Source organism: Argiope bruennichi, chromosome 1 (genome assembly GCF_947563725.1).
Source record: "Argiope bruennichi chromosome 1, qqArgBrue1.1, whole genome shotgun sequence".
NCBI lineage: Eukaryota > Metazoa > Arthropoda > Arachnida > Araneae > Araneidae > Argiope > Argiope bruennichi.
Genome location: NC_079151.1, coordinates 121,453,881 through 121,470,001, shown reverse-complemented (window position 1 = coordinate 121,470,001; position 16,121 = coordinate 121,453,881). Strand labels below are relative to the sequence as shown.

The following is a 16,121-nucleotide window of genomic DNA, read 5'->3' as shown; positions in this document are numbered from 1 at the left end:
CTTATCCCTCCTGGAATGAAACACCGAAGCGATTTGAGATCCAGCGCAGTAGCTTTACGGAATACAATTTATTAGGGTTTGGATGCAGGATAGGCAGTAGTCACGAAAGAAAGGAAAGTTAGAGTTGTGTTATTTTTCAATTTAAAACCGTTTCCTTCCCCACTTTGTGCAGTTCAAATCTTTAAAATTAGTGGAGTGAACTACTGACTACTCTGACAGCAATTGACAACCAAGAGATTTAAACTATGTTAGAAAAGAAGACAATTTAGAGTAGAATGTTTTGTCCAGGGAATGTTTGTTAAGCTCTGGTATTTAGCGTTCAATAGAACGTCTATAAATGGGATACCAACGAAAAAAAAACTATTCAAGAAGTAATTACTATACAATGTAAAGACGAATTTAGAAACACTAATGTAATTTTATTTAAAATGTTAGTTTCTTTTATTCTTAAAAAGACCGTGCTTAGCCTTTTAAACTGAACTATCAATTGAGCACGGATTTTGTATCATATGAATTCGAGTTCTTAAATATATCGACGTACTTTTTTAAATACAAAAGAGATTAAAATTTGTTTTCATGTTTATTGAGGGGAATGTTTCATTTTATCTGTTATATCTATCATAATTTTATCATCATCAATGATACAGATCAATTCGTAGGATAACATTCGGACTCTCTGAAACAAAATAAAATGTCATATTTCATTTTTTTTTTTTTTTTAATATTTAAGGTATCTGACTATGAACATTTAAAAACTTTAAATGGATTTTCCGAGGAACGAGTTTTTTATAATTCTACTATACAAGTATGGTTGTATCTAGAAAAATAATCAAGATATTTTAATGAAATTTATAATTAGTGTTCATTATATTATGCAGAATGTAATGAAGTATGGAGTTGATGTTGAATGCTCTAAAAATGGATTTATGATTGTTTAATGTAAATATTGTTGAAAAAAAACTCCAAATTTTCATAGATAATTTCATATATTATAAACACAAATTTTATTTTTAAATGTAATTCGTAGATAATAGTTAATTACACTTTAAGATATGTTACACATATAATGTTACAAAGAAAAATGAAAAACTGTAAAGCTTATTTCTTTAGAACAATCCTATTTTTGTAAATAAGTGCTAAAATTTGCATCCAAATACGTTTTTTCTTGAAAAGCTGCATATATATTTAAATAATTTCACTTTTATTCGTCATTTTATCCTTTTATTAATAAAAACATCAAATAAGCATATATATATTTGAAAATCCTAACCTCCAAACCTAGTCGGATATCTTAACTAGAGGATCAAATTCGAAACAAATCTTTATATTGTCAATAGATGGTGAAAATAATCAAAGATAAGAACTCAAATAATTCAGAAAGAATAATACTATTATTTTGACGTACCCAATTCTTATCAAGCTGGCAAGCAAATTTTAAAAATATCTCGTTGTAACCAGTATAATATGGCAAATATTCTCTCTAAGAATTATAATTATTTTGCACTAAAGTCAAAAATGACAAAATAATTAAACGTTAACTTCAATACGATATTAGGAGAAAAATATCTCTATATATAAAACGTTAACATACGTGGCGCAGAAATCGCTCTTACTACTTATAACCGAATGACAACAATGAAATTAAATAAAAACAAACCATCATACGAAATGCAGGTTGCTGCATTGAACGTTTTTACATCCGCATTGAAATCAATGCTTCGAATAGACCTGCCAAATATTTTATAAAATGTTCTGGCGAGGATTTGTCATGTTACCAAAAAGGTCTATTCAATCTGAAAGAAAAATATATAAAATGAGCTTAATAATAAATAATTAAATAAATTTAACCGTCCCAAATAGATAATCGCTTGGACTTGCTTATGAAAATTGATGTTCATACCTTTCGAAAATAATTATCTTATAAAAATTGTGTTAAAACTTAAAAGTCACTTCTATAATGATATCAATTCCATTTTATACAATTCATCTCTTAATCTTGATAATATTTTTAATTCAATTTGATATGATATTTATAACAATGCTTTTATATGTTATGAGGGATTTCAAACTCACCGCCTGCTTTTGCCAATCATTAACTCTGCAATAAGTATTTTCATTTCCGTTTTTGTTTTATAAAGTGCAATTTTTAATTTACAGTAAAAAAAATTCAATTGAATTCCTGCTTTTCAGTCGTGTCAAGTAACACGATAAAATTTTTAAAAATATATTCCATATTAATCATTTAAAAGCTTAAAAAGTCAATAATCTAGGGGAACAAACTCATCGCTAAAAGGCAGCTAATTTTATATGAAAACAAAACGCAATGATTAGAATCGTCTTATTCTGAATTGGTCATATAATAAGAGAGATTTTTCTTTGTAAATTTTTTTGCAAGCAATTTATTTTAAAAATATATGGAAATGATAAGTTTTAGTCCAAAACATCATAACTTAAGAATGTTTTAGAATTGTCTCGTTTATTTTTATACTATTTTTAAAGCATTACTCTTAATTATAGCAACTGTTGCTTGCACACACAAAAAAAATGTATTTAATATTATTGCAACGTGCATCTCTTTAAACGCAGATACTAAAACAATAAAAAGCAATGTTTGAAAAAATACTTAAAGATATTTTGAAAAATTTATTAAAATTAGTGTAAAGGTTATATAGAAATAAAACTGGTATGGCAGGAAAGTTATTTTTTTTAATTCTAAAGCGATGCAATAATGGATTTTTTGGAAGAATATATTCTCAAGTTATTGCAGAAAAACTTCAAAATTTCGATTAATTTTCAATTAAAAACAGAATAAAGTTTATAATTACTTTTTTTCTAGTGAGCGCCTATTAGCCAAAAAGTAATCAACGGCCAAAATTGATAGTTCTAAATTCAATGATATATTCTGTAGAGCGTTCTGCACCAATTTTAATCATATGTATCGCAAATTGCAGATAGTATGTCAGCTTATAAACATTATATTTAAACTACATCATTTGATAATATTTATTTTAAACTAAAAATGTTACATGTCAAAAAGCCATCGAAAAATGTTCTTCGTATAGAAAATAAATCGTTGGAAAAAAAAAAAGTGCAGTCTCGAAAAATTATACTCATAAATTTATACCCACGGATGTAATACAAGTATTTCTATCCAATCAAATGCCAGAACGGTTCCACGGAGTCTACTCGCTTGTATTCCCATCAATCAAGAACAACGATATTTCTTGAGGAAAGTAAGAAGAAGGTAAGAGCTTTCCTTCGTTGTCACCTACCGAAAACTTAACAAGCTCCATTATTCAATATCATGAGAGATTCGTTCGTCGAAACTGAAAATCAATAACTTCGATAACTTATTTCCTTGATAGGAAATTTCTTTTCCATTGCAGGAGGAATTGAATTTACAAGTAAAGAGTTGGAGAAGTAAAACGAAAAAAAGTCAAATAAACTACGATTCTGGAATTGTACTCAAGAAATCGTTAAGCTAAATTTCATTCGACAGCACTGCTTTACAGAATTTTCTGGCAGAATAAGGAGTTATCAGGAGATGTGTATAAAATTGAAATGCAAGTTCAATGCTGGCTGTCAGGTTGTTTTCTTCCAAAAATAGAAAATATAAATCAATCAATAAATCATTTCAAATCTTAAATTGTTAGTTAAGACAAAAATATTTTAAAAAAACGCTTTTTCGATAAAAATATCTATATAAAATAAAATTTATTTTTAAAAATCTTTATGAACACTTAATTTTAAACGTTTGAAAAAAAATAACCATAACATTTTGTAAAAAAAAAAAGTGCGGGAGGGGGGGGGGATTATGAGTACTCCTGAAAAAAAAAAATGCAGATTGTTTTATGAAATGTCATTTAATTATGTGTTCTAATATCTTTTAAACAAAATATTTTTTAACTGAGTTGCATTACATATTTTACGAATATAAAAACATATTTAAAGCTACTTTGCTATAAAATTCAATTTACTCATAACAAACCAATCGTACAGTTAAGAAAATTATGGAAACTTACGTTATTTTTTAATTTATAATAGTTAAGAAATTATGAAATTTTGATCACTACTCTATCTCAATATATCCATTTACTTCGATTTTAAACCTTCCGTAAAATTTTAATGAAAATATTATTCTGATGCCCAATAAAAAATAAGTTGACTTTAAAAAAAGATAAAGAACTACGAGGGTTGGTGGTATTTTAATATTCGCAATTCAATATTTTTTTTTTCACTTGTACCATGTAGAAATCTAAATGGAAAGATTTACTAAACCCATCAATCATTAAAAATTAATAAACACAAAAATGGAATTTTGATTGTTTTTATAATATTTCATAACATTTAAAAAACGTATTTCATTGAAATCTCCACTTTAATTAATTAAAATTAATCCAAGTTAAATCCTCATTAATATATATCCATTCTTAGATCATCTTTTCAGTTTCTTTTTCTGCATAATACTGCAATTGAAATCATTTTTTCCCCACAACTTGAAATTTACTTAATACACCACTTTTATTGATATATATATATATATATATATATATATATATATATATATATATATATAAATTGCTCCTACTTTGAAAATCTTTCTCACATCATATAATTTTTAAAGTATTTTTTTAATTCAATTGATTCTACTTTTGAAATTATTTTACCTTACCTTCACACTGTATTGTTAATACATTTTTTAAACATTTTTCTATTAAAGGAATAAAATGTTTTCAAACAAGATATTTAAAAAAACAACAGATTATTTTTTAAAATGGCCTTTGCCATCGATATTCATCAAAATTTGATGTAACCTTTAATAGTTTTTTAACACAAAGAAAAATTATACGCTTCAAAAGTATTAGATGCATCAATTAATATAAAAAACGACCCGACGGAGATAAATTAGTTAATGCATTATTGACAATATATACAAATTCAGAAATAAATAAAGCGATGAATAGAAAAAAAAATGAGCATTTGTTTTATTTGATAATTAATAACTTATTCGATAATCGTGTATGGAAACACCGGATAAAAGCATTCAGATATGAGATACATTAATTTTTTCAGGATATTTTCAACTGCTTAGTCACTTTACCGATTATCTAGACGCTTAACTTCAGGAATTATGTTAAAAACACAAAAGAAATAGACTGTATTTGATTATCCAATAAAAATATGGGAAGGGGATGCAAATTATAAAAACAGTTATCTGCAGAGTTTAAACAAAAATAAAATTGAAAAAAAAAATAACAAAATTAAAACAATACGGATGATTTTGTTCAAAACTAATCAGCAGCTTTTCATTTTATTGACAATGAAAATAAATTAATGCAATTACAATGATTATAAAATCTACAACAGCAATTTTACAGCAATCTACAGCAATTTTAAAATAGGAAAAACATATTTATAATTATTATAGTGGAAAAAAGTAAAAATTTTAATCAAAAATCGAATTTTCTCCTTTTAAAAATACGAATTTAAAAAAAGTAACAATAGTAATTAAGGAATGCAATACTGAATTTTTTTTAAAAATTTTAATAAAATCAATCTTGTCTTGCGGTGGTCAAATATTTTTCCTATTCTGAGCTATAAAGTTTAATATTTTTTAAAAAATTTTCTTTATAAATTACTAGCTACTTTTAAATGCTTCTTCTTACCAATTTTCAATATTTACTGACCATTTTTTTTTTTTTTGAAAGACCCTCCAGATGAACTCAGTGGTATTAAACATTCAGTTTTAGATACCTAAATTAGCTTCAGAGAAACAAAATATTTACTCAAAAATTTGTGCGACTTTTTGGACAACTTTTTCAATTTCACTTTTTTCACTTTCATTATTTTTAAAATAATTTAAAATAGATGCTTACGAAAAACGGATTCAAACACATAAATATTACTGTTAAGCCAATTTATATTAAATAAGTTATTTTTCGCAACAATAATTAAAAAAAATTAAAATTAGGAAATAATAATTTTATAAAATTTTATTGCCCCCATAATTACTAATTGCTCTAATTTAACTTTGCTACAATTAGAAAAGCAGAAAATCAAAAAGTAAAATAAAATAATCACTTATTCATTTTAATATTTTTGTAGTCAATACATTTTGGAAATAATTCTTAATGCTTCCTTAAAATGCTTATTAAAGCCTAATAGTAATAGTAAATCATTTAAATAACATACAGACTTAAAAAAACGTTTCAAAAAAGGCAAAATTTCTAATAAAACGAGTTGAATAAAAATGGGTTTAAAAACCTATACAAACTTTTTAATCACTATTTTTAACATAAAATAAAACTATGTTGTAAAAAGCAGTTGCAAATATTGCCATGTTGAAATTAAAATGTTCTACTATAAACACAAAATGTAGTTTCATTAAGGTAAATTATAGCCAAATCCAATATCATTATAAATTCTACATCTTTTATCATTTATAATTATATAGTGTTCCTTTCTGTTAACACGTAGGATTTCCAAATCTATCAGCTTTAAAGTAATTTTTGAAAAGCTCATTTTTCTTTCAAAAATTGTTCACACTTGATGGGCTGAAACAAACACAGACTAATAAAATTATTAGACTCACAAACAGACAATGAATAAACAACAGTTTTCAGAAAAGTGTTTTGCTTAACTCCAAATAATAATAATAATAAAAGAATGAAGTGGCTATCCAGTAAAAACATACAGCAGAAGAGGGCGTGGCCCTTGATAATGGGTCTGTCAAAATAACATAGTTTCTGGCAAAATATTTGTCTAGAACTTTTTAAATTTTCTAAGAATTCAACACAGGTCCAGATTTAATTTTAAATACAAAATTCAAAAAGCATCTTTTTCATCGATTTTGGAGCATTAAGCATCCTTAAATAATTAAAGTTTAGGAAATTTACTATTCAACAAAAAATTAATAAATACCTACCATTTTAAAAATCAAGAAATACAAAATATAGGCACCTTTCAACAAAGTTCAATATAATTATTGCCAATGCAGCTCTCAAAGACAAATGAAATCGATTTCAAAAAAATTACTAGAAAAAACTTCAGTGACGAAACTTTCGATGGTGCATGAGATTTCAGCGGATCACAAACTCTGACGCCTTACAGTTAACTAAATAAATCTTTATGCTATTGATTTCACCTATTGAATGTGGAGATTAAGCGATTTTTAGTTAGATTAATGACATTCTGAAAAGGAATCTATTAATTAGTAAATAAAATAAAATTACTTAAAATTACGATAAAGAGAAATGATGGAGGAAAAAAAAGTAGCTGGAAGGTCGAATGATACTTGTTACAAATGACAGAAAAAAAAAATGAAACTAATCTTTTTTGTCTCATGAATTTTTGATGAAATAAATATAATTACTGAGTTAAAAAGTGAGTAATGGCTGAATTTATTTTTTCAACGAATTGCAAAGTTATGATGGCATGGCTCATAGAGGATAAGATTTAGATAGTAGGACATATATAATTTTTCTATTCCTAACATGAATAGGAAAATCTATTCATGCTCCAGCAGAATAATCTTCGATAATCTTTTTTAAAAAAATAATAAAAGTTTTGGAAAACTACTGATTTATGAATATTATTATAACTAAAAATAGGAGAGGGAGCAAAACATTTCGCAATACTTGCAATTTTCAAGTTTATCGTTTTATCTTATTCTAAAATTCAAATTACTACATAAAGGAAGAATTTATGAAAAATTGCACATAGAACAAAGGGTCTGTATAGAAATAATTAAAAATTTGTAAGAATGGTTTAATGGTGAGAATAACTTTTTATTTTATTTCGACCATTTTTTCTATTAGATGTATACGCCTATTATTAACGATTTAGAAATTAGCCGATGGACCCCGATTAAAGTTATCATCATGTATACATAAAGTCACTTTTGCCTCATATAATACAGAATTATTGAATCAATAACAGATATTTTAAAATGTCACACAGAACTTTTTTTACATTAATTTTCCCAGAAAATGTCAGCTTTCATATTCATTTCATAGAGATATGCACTTAAAAGGTCAGTTTGAAGTGAGAGTTGAATTGTTAATTTTTCAATTTTATTTGTTTAATTGAGATGTCAACACTGGATGAAAGTTAATTTTTCTCATGTACATGTAATTTGCTTGTGAAAGTTAAAATTTATTTTTATTTTACATGAAAATACGGTTAGAAAATATGCTCAAAACTTTTTAACATTTTTTAAAAATTGATCATATATATATATATATATATATATATATATATATATATATATATATATATATATATATATATATATATATATATATACAGCAAAATACTAGGTATCACCCGGATATATATATTTTTTTAATTTTAAGAAGATGTAAAAATCATTTCTGTATTTTGATATTTTAACATGTTAACGAGGGAAAGACCAAAATTTCTATTAATTTCTAGTTAATTAAAAAAATTTACAAAATTTCATAAACAAAATCGCTACGAGATGCATAATCCCATCCTTCAAATTAAATATATGCTAAATTTGATAACTAGGTCAACCATCAGTACAGTCGCATTTCATCTCCATCATAAGTAGAGATATTGTTGTCAGATAAAAGAATACATTTCATTCTAATAGTTTTGCATTCTAATTCTTACGTAGTAAAATAAAGCACCTAGATAAGACATGGCTTAACAGACTTAAAGAAAAATATACTGATGTGTAAAAAAGAAATCATCGCAAAACGGCAGCCAGCAGATTGTTTCCATAACCTGTGCAAAACATCGACGCGAGCTGAACAGCATGATTTTGCCAGCGAAACCAGAATGCGCGTTGCAATTCGGGCAAGGGCACAATAGTATAGTTGTCACGCTTTTACAACGGGGAGTCGTGTGCCGAGGCCCCATTGGAGATGGGAGTATTTTTAACAATAGGCTCAACGGGGACAAAAAAGGGAACCGCGAAAAGGGGGCCGCACTTGAAAAATCAGGTCAAGGCCTGTAGGCCCGATGCATGGCGATTAATTTTTAAGCGCCGAAAGAAAGGATTTTTGGTTGTGAGGGGTATCTTTTTTTCATGATAGTAACACTTGCGCATGCATCTACAGCGTAAAATGAAGAGTGTGGCAAGTGATAACTGTTAGATACATTAGCAAATGTAATTGATATAAAATTCATTGTTTCTCTAAAATAAGTGCAGTTATTACCGCATTTGTGAAAATAGTTAAGAGGATGCTTTACACATATATCAAAATGGTTAAAAGGCATCGCTTCAGAAATCACACTAATTAATAAACAAGCTGTAAATATATGTTTCAAATGATGAACGAGCAGCTACAAAAATGTTTCAGTAGCTTCAACAAATAATTTTAAAATTTGAGGTTGATGTTGCATTCGATCTATTAACGTGATTAATTTAAACAAATACTTGCACTATTAGCAACCTTGTCTTTTCGGGGATAACAACTTCAAACAACTATTTTTTAAATATATATATATATACCGGTTACGCAATGGAGTTGTTAAATTCTTTTTTTGTGCGTGTGTGTTTTAAATTCGAATTTACAAAATATACTAAAAATATTTCCTTCGTTATATTATTCTATGACTTTTTAAAGACGTCTTTTATTTTTTTATTTTTACAGTGACAACAGAAGATAATTTATGGCAGAAAAAATGTTAGGAAAATGCCAGATTTAGAAAATGGATTACTAATGACGGATTTTATATTTACAGAAACACTACCTGACAATGAAATATAAATAGTAATTTTACAAACTGTATATAAATAACCGTACAACCGTATTTTCCATAAAATATTTGAAATTTAAAATTTTTCTACATTTTTTAGCCCTAAATTAGATAACTAAGAAATATTTTCGTCCTGACCTTTATTATATCTTTCCAGTAATTAAAGTAATTTTTTCATTACTTTTTAAATTAATAAACAACAGTATGGTGTTACAAAGTATTTACCAGTATATTAATCTAAAAATAACATATACTGAGAATTTTATTATTAATAAGTTAATAAATTAAAAATATTATCAAAAATGGATTTTATTTGCTTACAGGGAATACGGTTTGATTCAAATATTAAGGGGGGGGGAAGATTCATCTTTTTATAGTTAAAAATCAACGATAAAGAAGAAAGAAAGCCGAAAACCCTTGTAAAAGAGGAAGTAATCCTTTCGTCTTATTTGCTTGAAGCTAATTCCAAACTTGCTTCTTAAAAGCCACAGATTTATCAAGGTAAGACCTTGAGACTGAAACAAAGTATAAACTTTATTGAGCAGATAAGTACCGTGATAAACTAGATATCTTATGGCGAAAATGACAGAAGTAAACTTCTATCGCGTAAGTTGCAGACAATGCAATAAAAATAATTTTCCTGTTTTAACAAATAAGCTAATTCATAGAATACTTTCACAAACTGGTACAGATATGGGATTTTCCAAAAATAATTAGCTGATTTACGGAATAAAAGAATTTAAAAAAAAACTCTTTCAATAAAAAGTATATAAGTTTTCATTTTTTTACATTATTCCTGTTATTACTAATGAAATAATTTTAATTATATATGATTTTATGTTAATTCTACTGTGTGCTTTTTTCTAATCATTTCTGAACAAAGTAATTTTTTAGAAAACATATAACTGAATAAAGAAAAAAAATTCTAAAAGCAGATCATAATGAGCAAGGTGTTTGGAATATGCATATTAAATATACATGAAATAAAAATAAATATTTTTCACACTTTGAAACAAATTCAGCATCTTTGTATAAAGAAATGTCAAAACAAAAAATATGTTTCTAATTATGTGATATTGGTGCATATTTTTTCTTAACTAAAATAATAAAGGATTCGATTTTAATTTACTTAGAAATATTACTAAAAACATTTTCTTTTAATGAAATATTTTGAAAATCTTAGCATGATAACTAAATAGTCAATGTCCAGTACCGCAATGAAATATTTAAATAATACATTATGTTCGCTTAAAATGTACCGGAAGTGTGATGGAACGTTAATATTTACCCTGTTTAAAAAGAAAGCATTTATTGCAATTCCTAAGTTTATAAAATAGTATTTGATCTTTGAAAACTAGGGAGAAAAAAAAACCGTCGTCAAAAGCACTTCTATTTATAAATTAATAAAAAATGATTTTTCTTGAAAGAAATTTTTACACAAGTCATGATTTTTTAATATCAAATATTATGTTATTCTTGGTTTTTATTTTTTCAGCTACTTGTTATATTCCACATGTAATCTATTAGCAAAATTCTAATGAGATATTCAAAAGTAAGATGTCTGAACCAGGCAAGGAAAAAAAAAAAAAACACCAAGAAACTTTTTAACAGATTCAAGTAAATATCTCAGATTATTATGAAAAGAGGAAACTGAGCTTTTACTGTAAGCTTGAAGAGGATGAGTAATATAAATTTTTTTACGTATATAGATATATATAAAGAAAGTGAACCGGTTCTGGTGTAAAATGTTCCTACCACAATGCACAACTCGATAAGTGGAAAATCAGATATCTCCAAATGTGGGTAATTAATTACAAGATATATTTATCCTGTCCGCCAGGACGAGAGAAACTCCTGAAAGAATTATTTGAGGTCGGAAAATTGGCCACATCGAAAAAACCGGTTCCGTTCGTTTCGCTTTTAAGCACCACCATCCTCAGGTAATAAAAATCGCCATGGACAGAGCCCACGTAAAGCGAAGAAAGTGCACGAGGACGATAAACCGTGAAAATTTCAACCTGTTTGTTAAATCGTCCGTCCTATTGATCATGTCGTTGTGATATATGGGACCATAAAATGTATGGGACGTGGAAGTGCAAAGCCATATATTGCTTGACGGTATTAGTGAAATGGTGACTCGAGATTTCTTACAGTGGACTGAAATTGAAAGTTTTTTTTTTTTTTTTTTTTTTTTTATGCACAGCGATGGTAGAGGATTCTTCAAAGTTATAGCATGCAATACTTAACTGAAAAGGACGAAGATAGTGAAGAGTATTTTTTGTTACTGAAACGAAATGATGTTAAAAATTATAATTCTTAAATTTAAAATTGCAACAGGAGTGCATTTTATAGTAAGCCAACTACTGACACACATTTTTTAAATATAAAAATTTAAGCTGAAATTACGTCAAAATAAATAAATGTATTACAGCAGCGATTAATAATATATGAGGAGATATATAATAATTTGAATTTTACAATCATTTTATCCCTTCTCGGCAAAAATCTACAATTTTTTGCAAAAACAGTAGAAAAAAATAGACTGTGAAATATATGATCATAATAAGAACGAAAAAAATTCTTTTAATCTATTTTATAGCATTAAAGGGATTTAAGATCTAGCTAACATAATTTCGAATTAAAAATTACTGAGAAGCTAAGATTTCAATTGATTTCAACATAATACAAATTTGAATTCACTTAGTGATTAAAAACATTTCGGTGTGACAATGAAAAACTGTACATTTTTTTCAGCACATTTATGAACCTTTTTGAGCGAATATTTGAAGAATATGTTTTTAACAATAGCTTATTATAATCTTTTTAAAAAATCAGAATCTCCATTAAAAGAATTATTTAAGATACAAAATAATCAATGTTGTAACAATTAATCCACAAACTGAACAATAGGAACTTTCAAAATTTATACAGAATCATTAATGCATTTTAAATTTTATTAAATGAATTTGTACTCTGAAAAAAAAAATGCTAAATTAATCTTTGTTTCAATTAACGATTATTTATTTATTTATTTATTTATTTATTTTTTTTTTTTTTGCAAAATATACTACTACTGCAATATATTTCGCAGCCAATCAGACTGAAATTCCACAAGCATTTTTCATCCTTCCTTTTGGATGGTTTGTTTGTTTAGGATTACTGACATCATCTATCATTAGAAGTAAAGCGGTCTGTTTCGGCATTTCATCCAAGAAAATTCCACACCTGCTAGTAACCAAACAAAACTTTATCCCTAAATTAAGAGTGGTCTGTTCCAAATTCCAGAACTTCGTCGAACTTAAGTTTTTTTCGACAGATAAATTTTGCCAAAAGGTGAATAACCTCCTCTCCCCCCCCCCCTCCCTTTGCAGATCTTTCTTGATAAAGTTATCACTCTAAGCTTTTCGCGATAAAAATTAGGAAAGGGTTTCCAAAAAACACTATAAACACTAAATATTAAGACAAGAATCTTTTAAGAATTTTTTGTTACGTCTTCAACATATTTTGTTATTTAAAATGAATAAACAAGCATGTATTGTCAGAGCTTTCCTGTTGAATCAACAAGCAAAATATAAGAAATTAAATTTAAATTTCAGCTTTAGAAAAAAATTCGATCGCGAAATAAACACTTAAATGGCACGTATTTCAATAAAACTTAAAAGCATATTTTTATATTCGAAACTTAAATACTTCAAATAAAATATGAAAAATTATCAATACCACTGAGGTAATTTCATTGAAAGTTTAATTCATTTTATAGACTTTAATATTTGATGAAATAAGGAACTAAATCCAAAACATACATTTAAACAGAATCTTTTTTTTAGGAATGCCTTTTTAAAAGTACAATATTGCATTATTAATAATCTGCTGCAAAGTGGATTTTTATTATCTCCGATTTAGACTGTCATTTGCACACATGTGTGCAGTTGTTATAGCGTTTATGAGTGTATTAACAATTAACTGAAATTCATTAAAGAACAATTGGTTCCTTACTGCAAAGAGAATGGCTCACAGACTTTTTTGAAGTACAGATTTCTTAGAAAAGCCTTCCTTACTGATTTAACATGGCTCTAGCGAGTTGATAGCTGGCCTTCGACCTTAGACAAGCGAATGCGTTAACTAAGTAGAAGTAAAGTATGAAATGAAAACGATAGCGAAAAAACATATATATATATATATATATATATATATATATATATATATATATATATATATATATATATATATATATACATGGCTGCCAGATTTGACATATATTTTGGTAATGATTGCTATGTAATTTTGAACTGATCAAATATATAATCAAACTTTATAATATCCTATATACGTTATAAATAGTTAGTCATATAAAAAAACTGTGTAAGTTATTTTAAACATATCACAACAGATTCATTGTTATTTTCAAAACAACAACAAAGAGTATGGTAAAAAAAAAATCAATTTAAAGAGGATAAATAAACATTTTTATAAAATAAGGAGTATTCGGCGTCCAATAATTTATAATTAAAATAACAAAATATAACAATATCTTTAAACTATAATTCATAACACATATCTTAAGTAAAAATCTATAACTGCATATCTAACAAGAATAATTCTGAACATTTTTAATAACACTAGATTATTTTATTTTTAAGGAAATTAAACTTCACTAAATTAATATTTTAATCTACATATTATTCAACACTTTATTTAAATGTGCTTACAGAAGGGATTCGAAGATGATTTTCCGCACAGTTCTTCCTATAAATTTGCGGGCAGTAACGCATAAAAAGCACATAAAATATGATATAATAATTGAGGACATTGCATTACAAAATAAACACAACGTTACGTCAAATTATTTATATTATTTGATGACCTCGTTACACTTTTTTATTGTAGTTCTAAGAAAATGTAAACCACAAAGACGAAAAATGAAAAGCAAGCTTTGATTTTTCTTTAAGGAGAATACTTTATCTCTTCTCTGCACCGTTTTTCTGTCAATTTATTCTTTAATATATACTTGGAGCTTACTTAAGAACCTAACTTCCTTTTACAATCAAATAGCAATTAGTAATATTTATATCATTATATTTTAAGAAGCTTGCTTTCTGTTATTGGAATTTCGATTCAGTAATTGTTAAAATAAAAGAAACCAGAAACATTATTAAAAATTAATAGCTATTGAAAATCTACCACTATAATATTGACAGTTTAAACCAGATTTAGAAATAAACAAATGTCTTGAGATTTACGAATTACAATAATAATTGGAATCGACAAATCATTCTTTAAAAAAAGAAATTACAAAGAATGGTTATATAATTGTTTATTTCTCCTGAACTTATAACGCTATCATGTTTTTAAAAATTCCAGTTCTTCAGCTCTTCTTTTAGTTTTATAATTTGCATCGTTTCAATAATAAGATGGATGTAAATATTTATCTACTATTTTTACTCAAATCTTTTGACTCTACACAGAATATCACAAATCAAAGTTCCTCAACTTTGATCTTGAGATATCTGATCTCATGTTTAATTAATTCTTCTAATAAGTATAAAATTCAAGAAAGAAACAGAAATTGTCAGAATAATTTTTTATCAAAAAATAAATAAAGTGTTAAACATGATAAATGGCATAAAAAAAGAAAGATAACACTGGTATTACTTGACTTATATTGAAAAAAAAAAAAAAAAAGATACTAAGCATTCATCGATAGGTGACAAAGAAAGAAGAGTGCTTTCTTTAAATAATATATATATATATAATAAAAAAAATTTCACAAGATATATAAAACGTATCTAAAATATAACATACAAGGAGAATTTTAAATTTTGTTTCATTTTTTAATAATCTGTTTAGATTAAATTTTAGTTAATGATTTAAAAAGAAATATTATACAAATTTTCTTACTTCCGTTATCAAAGTGCTGAGCACGATAAATTATTTAACAAAGTTTTCTTTCCTAAATGGTAATTTTGACAAGAAAAAATTATTTTGTCGAAATTTCAAATACTGATTTATGAAAATTTATCCATTTAATACGTTGGACGAAAGTGTAAGTAATAGTTAATGATTAAATAATATACCTATAAAGCTCTACAGCGTTAATATTTTTCAGCTAATTAAAAAAAAAAAAAGAACAGGCAATAACATTATTAAAGTCTTACTATCACTAAAAAAAACTGTGGGATTCTTGATCTAAAAGATAATACTCAAGACTCAGTCATAATTAACTTTAAGGTAATATAACAACCAGAAGAAAATATGCTTAAATAATTGTACTTTTGTTTAAAATAAATATTATGCTCTATATCGAAAATAAACATTAGGAAAGTATTTTATAAATTATTTTACAAAATTTTATTTCTATACTATATTTTATACAATATTCAATATCAAAATTTTAA

At 26.1% G+C, this 16,121-nt stretch overlaps 1 protein-coding gene across 1 annotated transcript in view; it reads left to right on the top strand.

Moving 5' to 3' along the window:
* The window catches only part of LOC129971323 (uncharacterized), a 202,564-nt gene that overhangs the window by 47,681 nt on the left and 138,762 nt on the right, over positions 1-16,121 (top strand). The window lies entirely within an intron of this gene.